The sequence below is a fragment of the Myotis daubentonii genome, chromosome 3 (assembly GCF_963259705.1).
Source record: "Myotis daubentonii chromosome 3, mMyoDau2.1, whole genome shotgun sequence".
NCBI classification, from domain to species: domain Eukaryota; kingdom Metazoa; phylum Chordata; class Mammalia; order Chiroptera; family Vespertilionidae; genus Myotis; species Myotis daubentonii.
This window is the reverse complement of record NC_081842.1, coordinates 202,741,940-202,762,568: the sequence shown is the minus strand read 5'-3', so window position 1 is coordinate 202,762,568 and position 20,629 is coordinate 202,741,940. Positions and strand designations below refer to the sequence as shown.

At 56.6% G+C, this 20,629-nt stretch overlaps 1 protein-coding gene across 8 annotated transcripts in view; it reads right to left on the bottom strand.

The window, feature by feature from the left end:
* AHDC1 (AT-hook DNA binding motif containing 1) overlaps positions 1 to 13,599 on the bottom strand; it is a 66,099-nt gene extending 52,500 nt beyond the window's left edge. For 5 of the 8 annotated variants that reach the window (XM_059690618.1, XM_059690616.1, XM_059690613.1 and 2 more), the window contains exons 1-2: positions 13,122 to 13,491; positions 12,792 to 12,888 (exon numbers count right to left, since the gene is read on the bottom strand). The gene's annotated coding sequence lies outside the window, so the exon portion shown is untranslated. Of the gene's footprint in view, positions 1 to 906; positions 987 to 12,791; positions 13,050 to 13,121; positions 13,492 to 13,551 lie in introns of those variants that run through there. The other 3 variants (XM_059690619.1, XM_059690615.1, XM_059690617.1) reach the window with 3 other exon arrangements.
* Positions 13,600 to 20,629: the final 7,030 nt, after the last annotated feature.

The following is a 20,629-nucleotide window of genomic DNA, read 5'->3' as shown; positions in this document are numbered from 1 at the left end:
AGGCCCTAACCCATCCATCAGCTGTTGCTAGGGAGTTTCCACCCCAATGAGTTCCAAAAGGAGGGGCTCAACTGACACTAGGAGCCCAGATTGATGGGGAGGGGGCATGGCCCTAGAGGCAGTAACAGCACCCCGCGCCCTGCACCCTCCCAGGGCTGAGGGTTCACAACCTCCAGGGAAGAAGCTAAGTTGGTGGGTGGGGCCCAGGAGGAGGTACCTCCCAGCCCTGGTACCACACCCAGCCCCGCCCTCTCAACAGGCAAGGAGACCTGGGATCCCATGGGGCCCTACCGCTCACAGGGTGTGTGAGCTTGGGCGGTTGCTGCTCCTCTCCAGGCCTCCACACTGCATGAAGCAGGAAGTGGCTCAGAAATCCCAGGTGTCCCCCCACCCCCCAACTCCCCTTCAGCTCAGCTCCCTCAGCACTAAGCCCTGCCCTCTCTCTAGTCCAGGGGTGTCACCCAGAATCTGGGCCAGATGGGGTGAGGCTGCAGCAGCTACCTGGAAAAGTCCCTGAAGCCACCCAAGTCAGAACTGAAGAAGCTGTGGTGGCTCACCCTTCGCTACGCATCCATTTTCCAGAAAAGAGGAGCTGACGCTGAGAGAGTGTCTGGGTCTGGACCAAGGCCTCAGTTTTGCTGGTGGTTAAGAGTAGAAAGAACAGCCCCACCTGGTTTGGCTCAGTGGCTAGAGCGTCGGCCTGTGGACTGAAAGGTCCCAGGTTCGATTCCAGTCAAGGGCATGTACCTTGGTTGCGGGCACATCCCCAGTAGGGGGTGTGCAGGAGGCAGATGATCAATGTTTCTAACTCTCTATTCCTCTCCCTCTCTGTAAAAAATCAATAAAATATATATTCTTAAAAAAGAGTAGAAAGAACAGAAAGACCTGGATTAAAATTCCAGAAACCTGTTATGTGAGGTCCCTTGTCTTCTCTCAGCCTCAGATTCCTCATCTGCAAAATGGGTAACAGTGCCTCCCGCCTACAACTGTTAAGTTGACATGAGAAAATGCATGTAAGGGCTGGGCACCGTATAGCAAGCATTTGCACAGTGCTAGTTAACACGACTGTGGGTAGTGCTAGCATAAACCCAAGTGGCCAAGGTAAGGGGGGAAATGGCTCATCCTCCAGCCAGATCGGGACCCCCAGGGTCTCAGCCCAGAAGGGCCATCCAAATTCCTCGAAGCCCCCAGCTGCCTCCCCTATTCGTTAAAGGACTCTCATTAGTGAGCCTGGGCACCTGCCCCTCTGCACATAATAAGCCTCATTAGTATCTTAGCCCCAAGCTCTGTGCCCAGAATCTATGTCTGTGCACACGCATGAGGGTGGGGAGCTGCAACAGGCCACCAGCAGGGAGACAGCATCCTCGGCAATCACACCCCCTGCCTGTCATCAGCAGGGCCCGTCACCCAGCTTGTCACCTGCCTGCCTCGCACCCGCACCACCTGTCACCCACCCAGCTCGTCACCCACCCAGCCCATCACCTGCACCACCTGTCACCCACCCAGCCTGTCTCCAGAGCTGCCTGACAGGCATCTGGGTGGGGAGCAGGAGGTGGGGAGGAGAAGACCACAGGGGTGTGGAGCTGGGGGCCCCAGAGACCCTGTAGGACCCCCACTTCAGCTCAGCATCCTGCAGCATCGCCATGGCAACCTCTCAGCCCGCCACCACTTTCCCAAACATCCCCCCCAAGCCCTGCTCTTAGCTGAGCTGAGCTGAGCAGAGCCTGAGTGACAGCAGAATGGAGCAGGAAGGAGGTGTTCATCAGCTGCTTGGCCTTGGCCATGCTTCCCTCTTTGGACTCGGTTACTCCATCTGCAAAATGGAGGGGCTGGGATGGGTGAGGCCCCTATAAAGCAGGTCATCCTTCTCCAGCCTGAATTCGCATGAGCCAGATGCCAGTTAACCTGTGAGGGCTGGGAGGTGGGACAAAGGGACAGGAGTTTCTGGGTTCTTCCACACTCCTTTGCCCCTGGCCCAGCTCAGAGAGGCTGGGCCTCTGGCACTAGCTCACACAGCAAAAGAGGAAGAGTAGGCTGGAAGGGAGGGGGCTCTGCCACAGGACTGCCAGCTGGAGACATCACACGGGGTGACCCAAGGTGACCGGGGCTGAGTTGGCCCCCACCTCGGAGCTGCATTATTTATAAAACCCAGAGCTTGGAGCTAAGCAACAGCTGCAGTGCTGCCCCTCCAGGGGGCACATGCCACAGCGGAGTGGAGAAGACAAGGTGCCTCTTCAGGGAAGGTCCCTACGGTCCCTGGCTCCCTCCATGGCTGGCGAGGGCAGGGGCTGAGGGGGGAGCGGGGCAGCAACCCATCCTTCCTCTCCCGCCCTATCCTCTCCACTCCTCCAGCCAGGCTGCGATAGGATTACTTCTGCATGACTGCCTGCTCCACGGGGTTCCAGAGACCCTCCTGCCTGCAGCAATCTTTAAAATTCCTCCAGCCCAACCTCGCTCCCTTTCTCCCAGAAGTGAATGCTCCAGCCTCTACCGCAGTGTGCCGCCGATGCCACCACCAAGCAGGCTGGTGCCCACGGACAAAGGAGAACCCATCCTCAGGGTGTAGCCCCATGTCCCTCAGAACCCTCTGAGACCCAGGCCCTAGCCCATCCCCTCTAGCCCCTGGTACTGGTCCAGCCCCACAGAGTACGGCTGAAGCTAGGGTCAGGCATGCCAGCTGTGCCAAGGTGGATGAGCAGATACGTGCAAACACACTTGGTGGATCTTGGCATGCCTGGCCGTGTCCTCTGCTGCCAGAACCTGGCTGCCCCCACTCAGCTCTGACCAACCCCTCCCTACTTCACCAATTCCTGCTACCCCTGGGGTGGGCAGACAGCTGGGCCAGCGCCTGTGGCTCCCCAGGGTACAAGAGGCAGGCAGGAGATCGATCCACTGAATTTTTCAAGGCTCTAATGGAGCCTGCATCCTAGGACTTGGGGCCTGGGACACAGCGGGTGTCTTGGGGACCCCTCCCTCAGCATTGCAGTTGCTGCATCTGTCAGGTACTGGGGGTCAGGGAAACCTTTCTCGGAGCCTTCCTCCAGCAACAGATGTGGCACGAGAAGCTCCTGGGAAAGAGATGGTATTGGGGGGGAGGCTGTGAGCAATACCCAGAGGCCCCCCGATTTCCCCAGCCCTAATGCGGGCAGAAGCAGCTCAGCCTCTAAATCACTCCCCTCATGCTGCCCTCTGAGGCGGATTCTGTGCATCTGTAATTAGGGGGTGGAACAGATGGTGGAGATTCCGTTTAAAATCATGCATCTAGTCAAGTAACCTTCACTGTCGGAACTGACTCCCAGGGAGACCAAGCCCCAAGCCCGGATGGTGGTCGGGGGGCGGGGAGCATGTCAAGCCAGCACCTTCATGGTCTTTTTTTCCTGCAGCCCATGTCCCTCTCAATGTCCCTCTCAGGTGAGCTGGGGGGGGGGGGGGTTGGCAAGCGCCCGAGAAAGCACAGGCTAGGGGTAAATCCCCTTGCTCCCCCACCTCACATGCCACAGCCAGGGCAGAGCTAGGTACTCCAAGTTCTTGGCTGAGATCAGAGTGACCAGGTGCCAAGAGCCCCCAGAGAGGCCCCAAGCCCCCAAAGCCCAGGCCAGGGTGCCCTGAACACAGGGTCTTGGGTGGGGCAGCTTTGAACCAGATGTACAGCCTCACTGTCCAGGAATGAAAGGCCTGGGGCAGTGAGGGGGGTGAGACGCCTCCCCAGGCAGAGGAGGCTCTGGGAAGTGGGGGAGGTCTGGGAAGCCGGGAAACAGAGAGAACACACAAGAGTGAGGGATTGTGTGTGCAAGGCTAAGGCTGTCTGGGGAGGGGGGTAGTGTCGGGGAGAACAAGGTGGAGAGTGCTAGGAGGAGGGTGTGCTGGAATGTGTGATGGTGGGAGTGAGGGCTGCAGTCAAACTGAGGTGGGGTATGGGCAGGGGGAGGTGAGGGTGCAGGGTTGTGACTGAGCTGAGGCTGTGTGTGTGTGAGCGTGGGGTCCGGGTTTGGAGAGGTGCGCGTGGTCTGTCCCTGGGCTCAGGTGGCTGAGGAAAGTTCTGGAGCTTGTTGGGGATGCACAGAGGACTGCCTTTTTGAGGAGGTTTTGGGCCTGGATGGGGAAAGCAGTTGTGTGTGTGTGTGTGTGTGTGTGTGTGTGTGTGTGTGTGTGTGTCTGGGAGAGTACAAGAAACTGGGGGGAAGTTATCTGTTTAGAGATGTACTAGAACCACAGCTATCAATGTCTGTGTGTCTGAGGTGACTGTGTGGCTACAGGGGGTGTTCTCATCTGAACGGGTGTGGAGGCAGTCAGCGTGCCGATGTGTATGGGGGGCTGTGTGTGTGGAAAGGTGTAGAAGGCTGGACAGACGTGTTTGGGGAGGTGCTGGGCTGCAGCTGGGGGAAACGCTGGGCTATCGGGAGAGTCCGTGTGCTAGTGAGGTGGTGGGACGCTGAGAGTCTGCATATGTGCAAAGTGTCAGGGCTGCAGCGGAGTCCTGGGTACATCTGGGGAGGAGTTGGGGTTGGAGAGGGAGTCCATGTGGCTGAAGCTATGTGCATGCGTGTGTACACTGGGATGTTTCAGGGTATATTGCGGGTCATAAAAATGTTTGTTTTGGTTAAACATGAGGGTTGCAAATATCTGTGTGGGTAGGCATTTATGTGGTGGTTGTGTGTTTAGGGGCATGTTCGGGCTGTGTGCGATATGGGCCAGTGGGATGTCAGGTGTTCTATGTGGAGCGACTGTGTTTGTGGAGGGACTGGGCTGTGTGTGCTTGCAGGTGGAGCAGCTGTGTGTTCAGGGGTGTTGGAGCCATGTGTGTGGAGCAGTTTTATATATTTGGGAGGTGGTAGGGGCTGTAGTTGGTGAGGATGGGTGCCCCGCTGGGGAAATGAAGAGCTGAATCCTGGCCTCTGTTCAGGCACCCACTGGGGGGCTGCCAGATTCAAGCCCTCTACCTTACCGGGGTGTCTGCCCACCCCCAGGCCCCGTGCGAGGGTGTCCGGACAGGCAGTCCATCTGTCTCAGCCTGTGCCCAGGCCCAGGAGCAGCCGCCTCCTCGCTCCCTGGGGGATGGCAGCAGATCCTAGCCCACCCATCTGCCTTCAGATGGTCGAGGCAGGAGCCTCCACGAAGCTGCCTGGAGGGCATCAGTGTGTTTGAAGAGGCCTGGGCTGGGAGGGGGGAACTGCACAGCAAACAGTCCTCACGGAGGCTCCTTTGAAAACCACTGACGCCAGGAGAGAGGAAGAGGGAGGACGGGGCGGGTCTGTCTGTCCTTGTGTGGCTGTGTGGGTCAGTGCCCAACTGCGAGCCTTGGAGCCCCTCCGCATGTGTTTGCACGGAGGGCCTCTGCTCCAGCAGCAATCTGGCCTTGGAAGACAGCCCTCCAACCCAGGCTACATGCAGCCTCACACAGGCAGCTACCCCCTCGTATGTGCACACTGCCTACACTCACATGCACATACCCCACACACCTTCACATCCACATAACACTGCACCCCCACGCACATACAGCTCACCCCCAGGGCCCCGCACCTTCACATATGTACACACACCCACATTATGAAAAAACAGGTACAGTCACACACCTGCCACATACATGCACTCACATATACATCCGTGACAATTAGCTACCACACACACACACTCCACACACCTTGGGTTTCCCTGTCACACCCATGCCCCATCTCACATGAGTTCAGTCTCTTTCTCACACATACCATAATAGGCACTTGCCATCTCTTATAGCTGTACATATGCATACATTTTTTAAATAAATATGTATATATTTTTATTGATTTCAGAGAGGAAGGGAAAGGGAGAGATAGAGATAGAAACATCAATGATGAGAGAGAATCATTGATCAGCTGCCTCCTGCATGCCTCCTACTGGGGATCGAGCCCACAATCCGGGCATGTGCCCTTGACCGGAATCGAACCCGGGGCCCTTCAGTCTGTAGGCCGACGCTCTATCCACTGAGCCAAACCAGCTAGGGCTGTATATATTTTACATGTGCACACATACCCCCTCACCAATTCTCAGCTCTTTCACACCACGCAAACCCCCTGGCCAATTTATCTGTGTCCTGACCCAGCCCTGCCACTTCTCAGGAGGGCTCCTGCCAACTAAGGGCCTCCTGCCATCCCACCCTGGCAGCTGGGTGAGAGTGAGGGGTATACCACTCCCACCCCCACTGCTCCCTGGGAACCCTGATCTTCATGTCTAGAAAGAAAGAGCCTTCTCTCTGCTCTGGTGACTGCCAGAGTACGTGTGAGAGTGTGACTGCGTGACTGCATGACAGTGTGTGTGTGTGTGTGTGTGTGTGTGTGTGTGTGTGTGAGAGAGAGAGAGAGACAGAGAGACAGAGAGAGAGACAGAGACATATCCTGAGATCCCTTAGCAAGGCCTATGTCACCACCTGTATGGGTAAGAAAACATAGGTACGGGGTTAGGTTTGTGAGATTTGAAATGAGTGCAAACATGGAGACTTGTATGTCACAAAATGTGTGTGTGTGTGTGTGTGTGTGTGTGTGTGTGTGTGTGTGTGTGTGTGTGTAGTAAGGCCTGTGTGGACAGGTGTGATTATTGGGGTGCATTTATACAAGGAGACACACACTGAGTGAGTGGTGAGTGTGAGATGCTATTTTCCAAGAGCCCAGAGGTATGTATGTACATCTGTGAGTAAGGTCAGGGCTGAGAGCTGCTCTCAGCAACTCAAGCCCCTACAAAAAGAGCAGGGAGGAGGGGTCTCTGGGCTCTCTCTTTCTCTCTCTCTCTCTCTCTCTTTCTCTCCCCCCTCCCCCCTCTCTCCCTGACCTCTTTAGCAGCTGGAAACTGAGCTGGGGGTGGAAGGAATGGAGACTTGGCTAGCCTGGGGGTTTGGGGAGGGAAGCAGGAGAAAACACCTTCCAGATTCTCATCAAATCCCTGTTTGTGGTTTGTAGCCTCAAGTCTCTCCTCGTCTCTCCTCTCCTGTCTCTCCTCTCCTCGTCTCTCCTCTCCTCCTTCTCTCTCTGGGTTTCCCACTTTCTTTATCTCTTCCTGCCTCCCCCCCCCCCCCCAATCTCTCTCCTTTTCCCTTCTCCGTCACCTGGTCACCCTGTCTCCAAGTTTCTGTCTCTCTGCTTTCTCTCTCCCCAGGAGCCTCCATTTTCAACTCTTCCTCTCTGCCAGCACCCCTGTCTGTCCGTCTCTCCCTGTCCTGGTCCATCTGTCCGTCTCTCTCCGTCTGCCTGTGCGTGGGTGTCTCTGTCCATCTGTTCCACCACCCATCTGTCTGGTTGTCTGTTGTGAGTGAGGGTGCCCACTCACTCCCCAAGGTACCCTCCCCCAGGTCAGCAAAGGCCTCTCCTGGCTCAGGGAGTGGGGAAGGGTGCAGAGCTGCAGCTTCTGGAAGCTTCAGTAGCAGCTGGGCTGAGCTGGGAGTTGGGGCAGCCAGCTGCAGAAGTGGCCCCTCCCCTGGGCTCTCAGGCCAAGGACCCCTGAGCAGAAAGAGGAGAGAAAGCAGGGCCTCACTGCAGCTGAGTTTGCATATGTGTATAAGGGAGGAGGCAGGGGGCCTCACTTTACCCTCACTTGGCCAGTCCTCCCTAAAGCCAGGCCCTGCAGGAGAGGGGTCCTAGTACCCACCTTCCTTATCCCCTAGGCAATGGAAGAGATGCTGGGATCCAAGAGGGAGGGGCAGAGTGATGCCAGGCTGGCGGGGGGGGGGGGGGGGCGCGGACTAGGAGCCTTAGCTACCTGTCAGTTGCGGGGGGGGGGCGGGGGGGGGGGGATTGTTCCTCCCATACTTCCTTCCAGGCAGTCCCTGGGGAATCTCTCCAGTTCTGGTCCCAGCTCCAGGCATGAGAAGCTGTACAGGCAGCTCTCGCCAGCTCCTCACACGGGTTATTCCCGCCTCCCAGTTTCCCCAGAGCCTCTGATCCATGGGAATATGGGAGGGATCACATGAATGTCACCCCCATCCTCAAGTGGAAGGTGGTCTGGACATGTGGGGACCTTGGCCCTGTCTAGGCACAGGCCATCCGAGAGGCCCCAGGTAGCCCACCTACATCACCAGATCAGCACCTCACACACTTACACACAGACTGCACCCCAGCACTCATGGCCGGCCACCTCCACTTCCTGGCCCAGCAACTCAGAGGGTTCAACAGGGAGCCTACTCTGAGACCTTGCGCCCTACCCTGCACCAGTGGCAGCTCCAACAGTGTCCCCAGCACAAAGACAGCAGCTGGAGACAGCATCCCTCAACACCCTCCCAGGATGCTGTGCCCGCCCCCCTCCCCAGAATAGCTCAAGGTCCAAATCCCACAATGGACAGAGAAACTGACGAAGGGATGGGAGGACACACAGCCATCTCCCTGAGACCCTGGGGTGGGCTCATAAATGAGGAATCGGGGAAGAAAGGGACACTGCAGAGGCAGAATCTGGCTCCTTTCTGACCTACCATGGGCAAAGTCCATATTGGCGGCACCCTCCACACAGCACAGGCCTGCCGCTGGGCCAGGGCCAGGGGCGGGCTCCCTCCCTCCAGAGCTCTCCTTGCCCCTGGCTGGGCCCCCTCCCTCTCCTTGCTTCTGAGCAGCCCTCCCAGCCCTCTCCCTCCCAGGGCTGGCTCTCTCATCTTCAGCTCTTGGAAGCCTGACTCACTGTTTCCCCTCCTCTCTCCCCTCCCTCGCTCCCTCTCCGCAGCAGCACCTCCCCCTCCCCTGGGGGGGCTCTGGCCACAAGGGTGCCTGCTTGCTGCTCTCCCCAGGCTTGGCCCCCCTCTGAGCCCAGGAGGCCCCCCTGCAGCTGTTCCAATTCTCTAGCTACAGAGAGGTGGAGCGCAAAGAGTATGGGTCCCAGGCCCGCCCCTGCCAAGTGTCTGTGATACCGGGCCAGTGGCTCCTCTTTCTAGACTCGGTTTCCTCCTGTCAAACAAGGGAGGGGTCACAACTGGACGATGCCCCTGGCATCTCTGGGACCCTGATGTTCTCCGCTTTAAAACCCCGGTGCCCCTAGACCCAGAGCACCCACAACCTGTGGGACTCAGAACTTGCCTCAGGCCCCACCTCCAGGTCCAAAGAAGAGCTCCGCTCTGTCCCCAGACATTGAGAGAAGGCAGAGGGAAGACACTGCCCTGGGGCAGAAGTGTGAACCAAGTGACCCCTGGAATCCCCCTATCTCCCCATTCTCTCTCCTCCTGTGGGAATCTCTCTCTCTCTCTCTCTCCCACCTGTCCTCCTTCCTCTTCCCAGAGACATTTGCTTGTCTCTCCTCCAAAAACAATCCCAGCCCTTGATCTTGGGTGAGAGGGCCTCAGCTCTTTCTGGGCTGTGGCACATGCCGAGGCCTTCCTGATCACCTGGACCCCGTCTCCTGGGGCTGTGATCCTGGCTCTTCTGGCCTGCTTTTCTCTCTCACCCTCTCACCACTGGCTCTGTCACCATCTTTCCCTCTCCCCACCAAGTGGCTGTCTGAGTCTCTCTCCTCCCCGCCTCCCCCATTCTCCCTGGGGGGGCCGTCTGCTGACATTAGCAACAATGTTACCCATGCTCTCTCCAGCAGTCCCCAGCTGCACCCCATCCTAGCGTCCCCTTTCAGGCTCTATCCCAAGAGACCCAGGAGACCCAGAGGCAGAGCTGGGCTCCATCCCATAATAGTGAGCCTGCTTGACCTTCCTCAACCAGATCAGAAGTGCCTGGGCATCTGGTAGGAAGGCATGGCACCCCACGGTCTTCAGTGGCTGGCTGGTATGAGACACAGAGCTGTTTTCCAAACCAAAAAAAAAAAAAAAAAAAAAGCCCAAATTACACCCTGGGGTGTGGGGGTTTGCTTGGGGTGAAGGGGAGACAGAAAACGAGGGAGATCAGGTTTGCTTGAAGGTAACCCTTGTCCAATGGCAAATAGAGTCAAGAGGAAGGAGTGGCCCAAAGTCAGTGTTCCAGGCGGATCTGGAAACAAGCACTGTCCCTCTGGGGTTCTGCCAGGCCAGAGTGGCGCGCACCCCCCCCCCCCCGCAAAAAAAGTCCTCTGATTTCTGCCAGGGTCAGTTTGCCCCTCAAGCTTCTAGCACAACCACAACAATCAGGTGGAGATCCCATCCCTTAATCGCCTTTACGAGCCAAGTCCAAACTCCCACAGTACACCTCCACGTAATTCTGCAGGGGGTTCCAGGGGCCTCCCAGCCAAGATCTAAGCAGGTGGAAGGGGGAGAACAACGCCCCCCAATTCCCAAGCCCCCTCACCAAAGGCCCCTTAAAAGCTGTGGAGCAATGCAAAATAATCCTGGAACCCTCATACCCCCAAACTAAGAAGCTACACTGTCCATCCACAGCATCTGGGGGGGGGGGGGCGCTGGGGCTCCCTGCCCCCATGACCCTATTCCAGACCCCCAGCCCAGCAACCATAATAAACAGCAAGCTCTTTTTCTTTATGACACCAAATTTCTCCAAGCCCAATAGTTCCTTCCATCACTACCTCAGCCATAGATCACATTAAAAACTCACAGAGGGCAACTTAAACACATCACATTTGTTTCTTTCTATATTATTTCAAAAGTAACGGCATTAAAAATGGATTTTACTACAGAAAATAAATATCAGCACGTGGCCGGGGAGCCTGGGCGGGGGGGTAGAGCCCACCTGGAGACTATCCCTGAGGGCTTGGGCACAGTTTAGGCACTGACCAAAGAGGTGGCTGAGCGGCCAGATTACACCCTGGGGTGTGGGGGTTTGCCTGGGGAGGGGGCAATGCCTGCCCACCTGGGCACCTGCTCCAATGCCAGACCAAGAGAGACTAGAGTACTGGTTTGGACTGATGCTCACTGGTCGCCCAAAGCTCATGCCCTCACTGATCTTTGCAACCTCTGAAGGGTGGGAGCTCTGGGGCAAGAAGTTCACCAGTCTCTGGGGGTTATTCCAACTATTGACACAGCAAGAAAAAAAAATGAATTCAACTTACTATCCAGTTTGCTTTTCCATTACTATAAAAATAAATATACATCTGCTCAAAGGAGGGAGACAGCAAGCAGCATGCACATGACACCTGGGGGAAGGTCCCCCCACAACTCACCAACACAACCCAGCCTCCCCCACAAAGTGGGGCTGGGGGGCGGGGTGACAGACTGGTAATCTTTCACTTACAGCCCCAGCTCACAAAGCTACACACAAGGGGTCACATGCAGCAGGGACAAGCCAACAATAGAAAAGCCCCCAATGCTCCCAGCAGGACTCTGCCCAGGCCCAGGCACATGCCCCGCTCCAACAGTGGCAGCAATGGACAAAATGTGGCCACCGTGACCGGAGGCAAAGCTTGTCCTCACACCCTGAGCTCTGCCCAGGGAGCTGGGGCCAAGTCCCGCCTGACACCAACTGGTCCGGCGGGAAACGCCTGCCCCGCCAGACAGGCACAGGCCCCCCAAGGGTCCCTCCTTGTGTTCAGGGACCAGACTGGTGCGGCCCAGCCCTGCCTCCCAGGGTGACGCCTGGGCCCAAATTCAGCTGGCCCTGCCAGTCAGGCACTGGTGCAGAACTGAGGGCACCAGGCTCAGCCCCTCCCAGCCCAGCCTCAGGGCCCCCAAGCTAGAAGGGAGGGGGGACTCCCCACCCCTCCACATCTGGCCCTGGCCCCCAGGGTCTGCGGTAGAGAATTCCCGCCCCCGCTTCTCTCTCTCTCTCCCTCCCTCCTCCCTCTCTGTGCCCGCTGCCGCCTCAGGGACAGCCCCAGCTCCCGCCTCCGGCCAGCAAGGCCCACATCCTTCCTCCCTCAGCTGGCCCCTTCGCCTGGCAGGAGGCTGGGGGGTCAGGCTGCTGGGGAACCCCTCCAGCTCCCATCAGTCCTCATCCCCAGCCCCCAAACTCTGGGTTGCTGTCCCTTTTCCTGTAGAACAGGAAACAAGGTTATTTCCTAGATTCAGAGCCAGCCCCCTGCCCCTCTGGCTCTGCCTGGGGACCAGGACCCAGCAGGGGAAGGTGCCCTCAGCCAGAGGAGAGGGATTCAGCAATTCACCCCCAGCTACCGGCCCAGGGGGCTGACAGCTGTCACTCAGCACCCCACCCCCTGGGGAAGAGGGGGCCGATTCAATCTGAGCCCCAGAGGAAACGCATTGATAGGCGATTATTTATTTATTTATGCAAAAGTGAGCCGACTTTGTTCGCCAGGTAACCGGGCACGCGGCCCAACCCCTTCGGCCCCGGCCACCCCAAATCCCTCCTCCACCCCACACCCCCTCCGGGTCATTAGGTCCCCGCCCCTCAACTCCCAGAGCACCAGCGGAACCTTGGGATTTGGGGGTTGAAGGGGAGGGGCTCCTCCCTCCGCAGTCTCCCCCTTTCCCAGCGCCGTTCCTAAAATCCAGCCTTGTTCTCCGCTCCCACGGTCCCCCCTACACTGCCCCCCCCCACCCCATTCTCAGCAAGCTAGAGAGCAAATTGCAGTTTTAAATCCAAAGACGGAGGGAGGGGGAAGGTGGAGAGGGCGCGCGGCAGCGCTGGGCGCGCACCTCGCCCCCGAGCCGGGGGAGCCGGGGAGCCGCGGGGCGGCCAGGAAACCCGAGAACCCCCCCTCCCCGCCCCCCCCTTCTCGTCCACCTCCCCCTCCCCCTTCCCGGCACTGCCTGCCAGGCTTCGAGCCGAGCCCAGCCGAGCTGCGGGCCCCGGTGGAAACAAAGACCGATCGCACCGCGGGCACCGCAGCCACGGGGTCCGACGGACCGGACCGGGGCGCGCAGAGGGGGCGCAGAGCCCCCCTGGCGCGCTGCACAAAAGAGCCCGGCCAGCCGGTCCCCAGCGGGGGTCTCGGACTGGGGAGGAGGCGCCACTCACCGGAGTGCTGGGCTGCCGGCTCCGTGGGTCCGAGCCAGGGAAGGGGCTTTTGGGGGCGTCTGTCTTCCGGCGGCGGCAGCGACGCGGCGCCCGGCAGCTGGGGAGAGGAGTCGTGAAGGAGCCCTGAGCCGCCCGCTGTTGCTGACAGCATGGCTCGCGCCTCGGCTCACATTCTCCGCCGCTAACTCCGCTGGACACGGCCCCCCGCTCCCGCGGCGCCCCCCCACCTCGATCACTCCTTCGCTCTCTCTGCGCCCCCCGCGCTCCCCCCCGCCGCGCACACACTCTCACAGTCCTGGACACCCCCGCCCCCACCCCCCAATTGCAAACCTGGGAGAGAACGCGCCCCGCGTAGTCCTCCTCCTGCTCCTCCTCCGCCCTCCTCCCTCCCGTGCTCTCTGTCTGTCTGTCTCCCTGACTGTCTCTGTCTCTCTCGCTCTCTGCCTTTCTCTGCTCTCAGAGCTGGGTGGGAAAAGGAAATGAGGACAGAAAGCAGACGCTGGCTTTGGGTGGTGGTAGCTGGATTCCCTCTCCCTCCCTCCCTCGCCTCCCCTCCCTCCTCCTGCCTTCTGCTCTCTCCGCTGCGAGCGGGGCTGAGCGCAGCCTGGCGGGTGGCTCGCTCTGCCCGCCCGCCCGCCCGCCTGTCTGTCTGTCTGGTCTGCCTCGCTCACTCCCTCCCTCCGTCTCTCGCCCTCGCCCTGCCTGCCTGCCTCTCTCCGTCTCCGCCGCCGCCGCCGCTGCCTCTGCGAGCTCGCCTTACCTTCGCCGCTCACCATCCGGAACCCCAGGGGGGGACGCGCGCACAGCACGCCGGGACTTGTAGTCCCCGCCCTGGCCGCTCCGTGCGCCCAGCGGGCGGGGCCGCGCGGGCTGCTCCGACGGCGCGGCTGGGAGCCCTCTGGACGCCTGCACCCGGATCCCTCCGGCGGCGGCGTGCCCTCGTTTCCAGGGGGTGCTGGTTTTCCCCAAGGATTGGGAACGTTTACCAAGTTCCTTGTCCCCGGCGGGGTGCTCTGGCTTGAGGGAGGTTGTGGGTGGGAGGGAAGGGGCGGGGTCTGAGAATGGAATGAGAGTCGAATAGGGAATCTAGGGATTAGCCAAAAGACCCGAGACTTTCTGGGGAGTCCCAATTAAATGGGAGAGGAAGGGGCGAGGGGGGAGGACAGGCTCCCTGAATTTGGGGACGTTCTCCTTTTCTGAAACGGTGTCTCACTGAGTAAAGAGCAAGAGCTTACGTGGGAGGGGTGTTCCAGAAAACTCAGCCCCGCTAGCGTCTCCTCCTCTCTCAGGGCCCCGTCTCAAGCTGAGCTCTGGGTTTAGCGTCCCCCTCCCCCAACCCCTGTTTTCCTAGAAGTCCAAGGGCGGCAAGGGCACAAAAGTCCTGGATCTCACACACACACACACACACACACACACACACACACGTGTACACGCATACCCTTCCTGAATTCGACTGTGCGTTTTCATTGTGTCGGGAAGTAAGATTCGAATCCAACAGTTCAAAGCTCCTGCTGCGGCCAGGGGGCTGGGCTCAGCACTTTCACCTACCTCCTCTTCAGGTCACATCTGTTATCCAGCTCCCAGCTCCTAGCTCCGGGCCCCCTGCCTGGCCCATCCCCACAGATGGGAGGAATGTGCACTGCCAGGGCCTGGTTACCAAGGGGAGGTAGCTGGACAGCCCAAGCAGGAGAACTGCTGCTGCTGCCATTTACTGGACACCACAGGGCCCTAGAATCTGGCAAAGACCTGGTGAAATGGTAGTTAGCATTTCCAAAAATGAGGGCACACCATTGGGCCCAGGCCTTCCAATTAACCTCTGAGCCATGCAGGGAGTTGTGACTCCCCAGGCCTCTGTCTGATCTTCTCTCCCAGTGTCTGTGTGTGGCTCACAGAGGACACGAGATGAATAATGTATGGCCACCGTCCTGTCCTCAGTGTCTACCGACACCGGCTCTGACTGGCCCTGAGCTAGTCCCACCTCGTCTGTGCCTGGCACTCCTTCGCCCATGTATGTTAGCTTGGTCTGTCATGCTCTGTGTCTGACGTTCCTTCAGCCCTGCCTTTGTTCTTAGCACACCTGTTTCTGACTTCGCCTTTGGCCCTGTGGGGGGATGCAGGGTGACGGCCAGTGTGTGGCAAAGGCCGGGGGTGACATTTTGCCAAACGCAGCTTCCTGTCACCACCTTCCCTATGCCTCCATCTCTTCCAAGCCCCTCTTCTAGGATAGTCTGGAATCTCCAGAGGGCAACAGAAGGGATCTGAGGGGCACTCTTGATTGGCTCTTTTGGTGAAAGGAGCAGCAGCGGTGGGAGAAGTCTAGGACTCTGAATGGTACACCTATTGATCTGGTCCGGCCAGCCGGAGAGGTGGGAGTAGCTTCTCCTTGCAGGCATCTTGCTCTAGCTGGTCCCCCCTGGAGAGACTTTAACATTGGGGAGGGCAGGAGAAGCCCAGTTTCCCCTTTCTTTTAGCTTCCCTCACATCCTTGCCTATGAGGCTCTGGCCCACCCAGTCTGAACCAAGTTTTGGGAAGAAACTGGATAGGGTAATACAGGATGGCTTCTGGGATCTAGGGAGCTCCTCCGGGGGGATGTGTGTGTGGGGGGGGGGGGGGGGGGGGGAGGCAGGGGGGATGAAGAAGAGTTTGGGAAGGGCATGGGAAGGGAGAGGTTAAGTGATGAGGTTTAAGAGGGCAAGATTAGTAGGATCCATGACTCCATGGAAGGAATAGAAGTTAGGTAGGAGTTTGCAAGTATTCCCCCTCCCAACCCAGGCTGCCTCAGTTGTCCCCTCCTCAAAGACAGAGTGTGTATTTAAACGCCAAGGTGTTGGGCATCGTTGAAAATAAAGCATTTCAGGGTTTCGCAGTTATCTGGGGGCTGGCCTTTCTCTTGGAGCCTCTCCAAATTGTGTTGGGGGGGCTCTCCCCAAACAAACGCAAGCTGAGCCTTACTATGGGCTGCTGCTGCCACCTAGCGTCTAATCTGCATATCTGCTTTGGCAGCCATAGTCTAAAAGGCTCGCTACCCAGTTCTTAATAGTGTGGGTGCCACCAAAGGCTGGGCAGAAGAGCGGTTAGCTCCCTAAGAAAGCAGACTTGAAGGAGGGGACCCAGGTTCTGGAAGAGCCTCCATCATCCCTTTCTGGGCTCAGCTCATTGCAGTCACTTTTGTTTCAATGTAAGCAGAAGCCAGATCCTAGGAAATAGAGATGAGATGCTAGAGATAAAAAAGAAGTTGTGGGGTCTCAGGGTTTGAAGGCCATGTGGATGAGGAGCCAGATAGACATGGTTCTGACTCTGCTTTTACTCCTGTATCCTTACCCTCTCAGAGCCTCCGTCCCATGTGTATACAATAGAAGAGTAATCCCTTCCCTGTGTTACAGGCAGTGCTTGTAAAAGACTTACGGAGCACACGGATGCAAAAGCACTTTGGAAACTGGCAAGGGCATGTTGTGGGGCAATTGAGTCATATTCAATGATGACGATAATTGAGAAGTGGCAGCAGGCTGGGGCCAGGCCCCTGGGGCTCATGGAAAGGGCAAAATGGAGTGAGCCTTGGGTAGAGATGGGCACTGCCCTCCGTGACTACAGAAGTTCTGGGGCTGGCCCACCCGCTGGAGCTCTCTCAGGAAAGGTGTGGATGGTTAGAGAGGGACTCATCCCAGTCTACAGAAGGGGAAACTGAGGCCAAGAGAGGTTGAGGCCTATCCTAAGACACTGAACTACAGACAGATCCAGGAACAAGAGGCCCATTGGCCTGGAGCCATTATGGCCTTGGTTTTCCCCTCCTCTGGATGAGAACAGCTCAGGGCTGGGGCCCAAGAGACCATGGGAGCAGAAAGCCCCTCCTCATCGTGGTACAATGAGAACTAAGGCCCCCAGGCCCCCATTACCCCTCCTTCTGTGCCGGCCCCTCTCCACTCCCCCCTCCCTACAAGTCCTCCCACATTCCTCCAGGCAACAGGAAACCCCAGCTGCAGCCCAGACTTCAAACAGCTCCTCCCTCTGGGCAGGGGGTGTGGGAGGAGAGGCCAGGGGCCAGAGGGCAAGGGTCAGCTTTGTTCCTGCCTGGAGGTGGTGAGGGACCCTGGGGGAAACAGGGGGGTAGGATAGGGCCTGTGTGTGTGTGTGTGTGTGTGTGTGTGTGTGTGTGTGTGTGTGTGTGTGTGGAGAGGGAGAGGGAGAGAGAGAGAGAGAGAAAGAAAATCCTGTGTCCATCGGGTGTGCGTGGTTCTCACCAGCTCCTTGATTTCCTTTCGGCTATGAACCTGAGCTATGTGTCTGAGTGCATACCAGCGCATTTGTTTATCTGTGGGTGCTCAGCCTGGGATCCCAGTGACATGTCTGTAGGTGTCAGGATGTGCCTGGTTCACAGGCCTGCTCAAAGTTATGTGTCCTGAGTGTGACCTGGTACGGCTCTTTGTATCCGAGAGAGGTGTCCCTCTCCCACTTCTCCCCCTCGGTTTCCTTCTGGAAAGTGAATGTGATTTGTTACTCCCCTGCTCAAAACGCTTCAGTGCTTCCCTTGGCCCCAAACCTAGAAGCCTGGCCTGCATGCATGGCAGACAAGACCCATGCCCACCTCACCATCTCCATCTCTAGCCACTAACCCCCCCCTCAAAATGTTCACCCCAGTCACACCTACCTAATTGTAACATCCTGTATGGTCCCAGTGAAGTCTGAAATGCCCTTCTTTTGTTTCTTTTTTTAAAATATATTTTTATTGATTACAGAGAGGAAGGGAGTGGGAGAGAGAGATAGAAACATCAATGGTGAGAGAGAATCATTGATCGGCTGCCTCCTGCATGCCCCACACTGGGGATCAAGCCTGCAACCTGGGCATATGCCCTGACCCCTGACTGGGCATCGAACCGAACCGTGACTTCCTGGTTCACTGGTCAATGCTCAACCACTGAACCATGCCAGCTGGGCTTTTGTTTCTTTATCAAGGGAACTTTTACTCCTTTTGCAAGTCTCTGGTGAACAACATCTCCATCGAGAAGCCTTCCAGGCTTCCCCATGACCAACTGAGTCAGTGCCCTTCCCTGTTCTCCCACATTTTCTGCCTGTGCCTGTCCCCTTCGCCCTCATCACCATTACTGTGAGCCCTGAGAGCAGGCACTGCGCTGTATCTCCCATCCGATGGGGCGGGAAGGTTCTGAAGGGACCTAGTCCTATCCCAGAGGAAAGTTTCTGCAGTTTTAAATATAGTGCTCAGAGTGACCACTAGAGGGCCTATGGACACCTCTGCAAGACCATCGTGTGTGTGTGTGTGTGTGTGTGTGTGTGTGTGTTGGGTGAAAGGGAGGCTTTGACACTGTACCTGAGAGAGAATTGAAGTAGATAGGGGGTCCACCCAGCTCAGTACTAGAACAGTGGGATCCAAGATAGCCTCATTCCCCAGTAGGTCCTAGGCCCCATAGATTTCTCTCTGACTTTTCTCCGCAACTCAGGGGCCATACCCCTTGGCTTTCCAACTCTCCTGCTTAAAAAAAAAATAAAAACCTCACTTGAGGATATGTTTTTGTTGACTTTTACAGAGAGGGAGAGAAAGAAAAACAGATGCGAGAGAGAAAAACCCATCGGTTGCCTCCTGCATGTGCCCCAACCGGGGATTAAACCCACAACCTAGGCATGTGCCCTGACCAGGAATCCTGAACCTTCAACCTTTTGATGATGGGAGGATGCTCCAACCAACTGACCCACCTGGCCAGGGCTCAACCCTACCACCTCTTGCCTCTGGCCTTCCGACCTTCTTCTGTGCTTCATCTGCACCCTCCGCCTCCCATTCGTAATTAGTTGCACTCTCCTGACTTGCCTTGTTCTGCCATATCTCTGGGCCTTCGCATGTGCTTTTCCCTCAGCGGGAGATGATCTCACCCTCTGGCTGCTTCATCAGGCACTTTTCTTTGCATCCCCCCAAAAGTCTCCCTTGGCCTCCAGACTGACCTTGCCCCTAAGTGTGGTAACTGTTCACTGTTCTGCCGCCTGGGCAGGACCAGCCTGCAGGAGATATCAGTAAGTGTGTGCAAAATTAATAAATGACTTGGTTCTTTTACATATACAATCCTCAGCATCTCTGGGGCTACCCCAGACCTCTCTCTGCCCCGTGCCCTCCCGGGCCTGACTCTGGGTTAGTACTGTACTTTCCCATGCTGCTCCGTCAGATAAAGGAATGTGACACAGTGGGACGCAGGGTTCAAATCCTACCACCCAGCTGTCTGACCTTGGGCAGGTGTCGTAGCCTCGCAGAGCCTTTGTTTCCTCTCTTATAAAACAGGAATAATCACACTTCTGCTCGGCCTCGGGAGGATCATACTAGACGATGCATGTGAAACACCAGCATTAGTCAATTACGTGCCCTTCTCCCCCACCATGAACTTGGAAATAAAATTGCCCTCTGAGTCTTAAGCCAGTAAAATCCACGCTTCAGGAGGAGAAGAGCCAGGTGGGGGAGTGAATGAGGCGAGAGATGGTTTTGTAAACGACTGAAGGGTTTTGTGAACAGTGGAAACTGCAATCAAGGTGACCCACCCGCCTGTAATCTCAGGGAGGCAGGGCGAGGATGTGATTGAAATTGAGAAAACAGAGGCCTAATCAATTGCATTGTGCTCTATCTGAAGGGAGCAGAAGGATGCACAGAAAAGGGGGTGCAAGGGAGAATTTATTCAGCTGCACCAGAGGGAGGGACAGGGAACCAATAGATACACGGATTCCAGGCTCAGGAGGCTCTGGTCTCTGCTGAGCAGCGAGGGCCTGGTGAACTCCACGTGGTTCCCTGCCCCGCTGGGCCTTCATTTAAACTCAATGGGCATCCAGGTACCAGGCAGAGTTCCATCAGTCAGACAAAAATATTTTGATCCCAGGAAAAGACTATAGAGCAGCGGTTCTCAACCTGTGAGTCGCGGCCCCTTTGGGGGTCGAACAACCCTTTCATAGGGGTCACCTAAAACCATCGGAAAACATATTGAATATATAATTACATATTGTTTTTGTGATTAGTCACTATGCTTTAATTATGTTCAATTTGTAACAATGAAAATACATCCTGCATATCAGATATTTACATGACGATTCATAACAGTAGCAAAATTACAGTTATGAAGTAGCAACGAAAATAATTTCATGGTTGAGGGTCAACACAACATGAGGAACTGTATGAAAGGGTCACGGCCTTAGGAAGGTTGAGAACCACTGCTGTAGAGACTAAGAGCACTGATTCTGAAGTCAGAGGATCTGGTTCAAGCCCCTGCTCTGCCAGTTATGTCCTGTAACCTATTTACTTCACTGTGCCTCAGTTTCCCTATTAATACAATGAAGATACAACAGCCTTCTCCTCATAGGGTTCTGTGAGGATTAAATGGCAGCATGCACTTAGCAGGATACCTGGCATATCCTATATAATAAAAGCCTAATATGCTAAATGTCCGGTAGTTCATTCAACCAATCAAAGTGTAATATGCTAATGATATGCTAAGGCCGCTCAACCACTAGCTATGATGTGCACATCCCCCGAGGGCTCCTGGATGCAAGAGGGCACAGGCTGGGCTGAGGGAACGCCCCCCCCCCCCAGTGCATGAATTTCATGCACCAGGTCTCTAGCAGTAAATAATTAGTAAAAGGTATAACAAAGAAAGCTAGCATGTATTGAGCATTTTATCACCATTTCACAGATGAGGGAATTGAGGCTTGGAGAGGTTAATAACTTCCACAAAATCACACAGCTAGAGAGTGGTGGAGGCAAGATTCACAGCAGGCAGTACAGCTCTAGAGCCGTGCTCTTATCTGCTTACTCCAAAGGAGATGGAAACACTGGGACTCTGGTTTATATATCAGG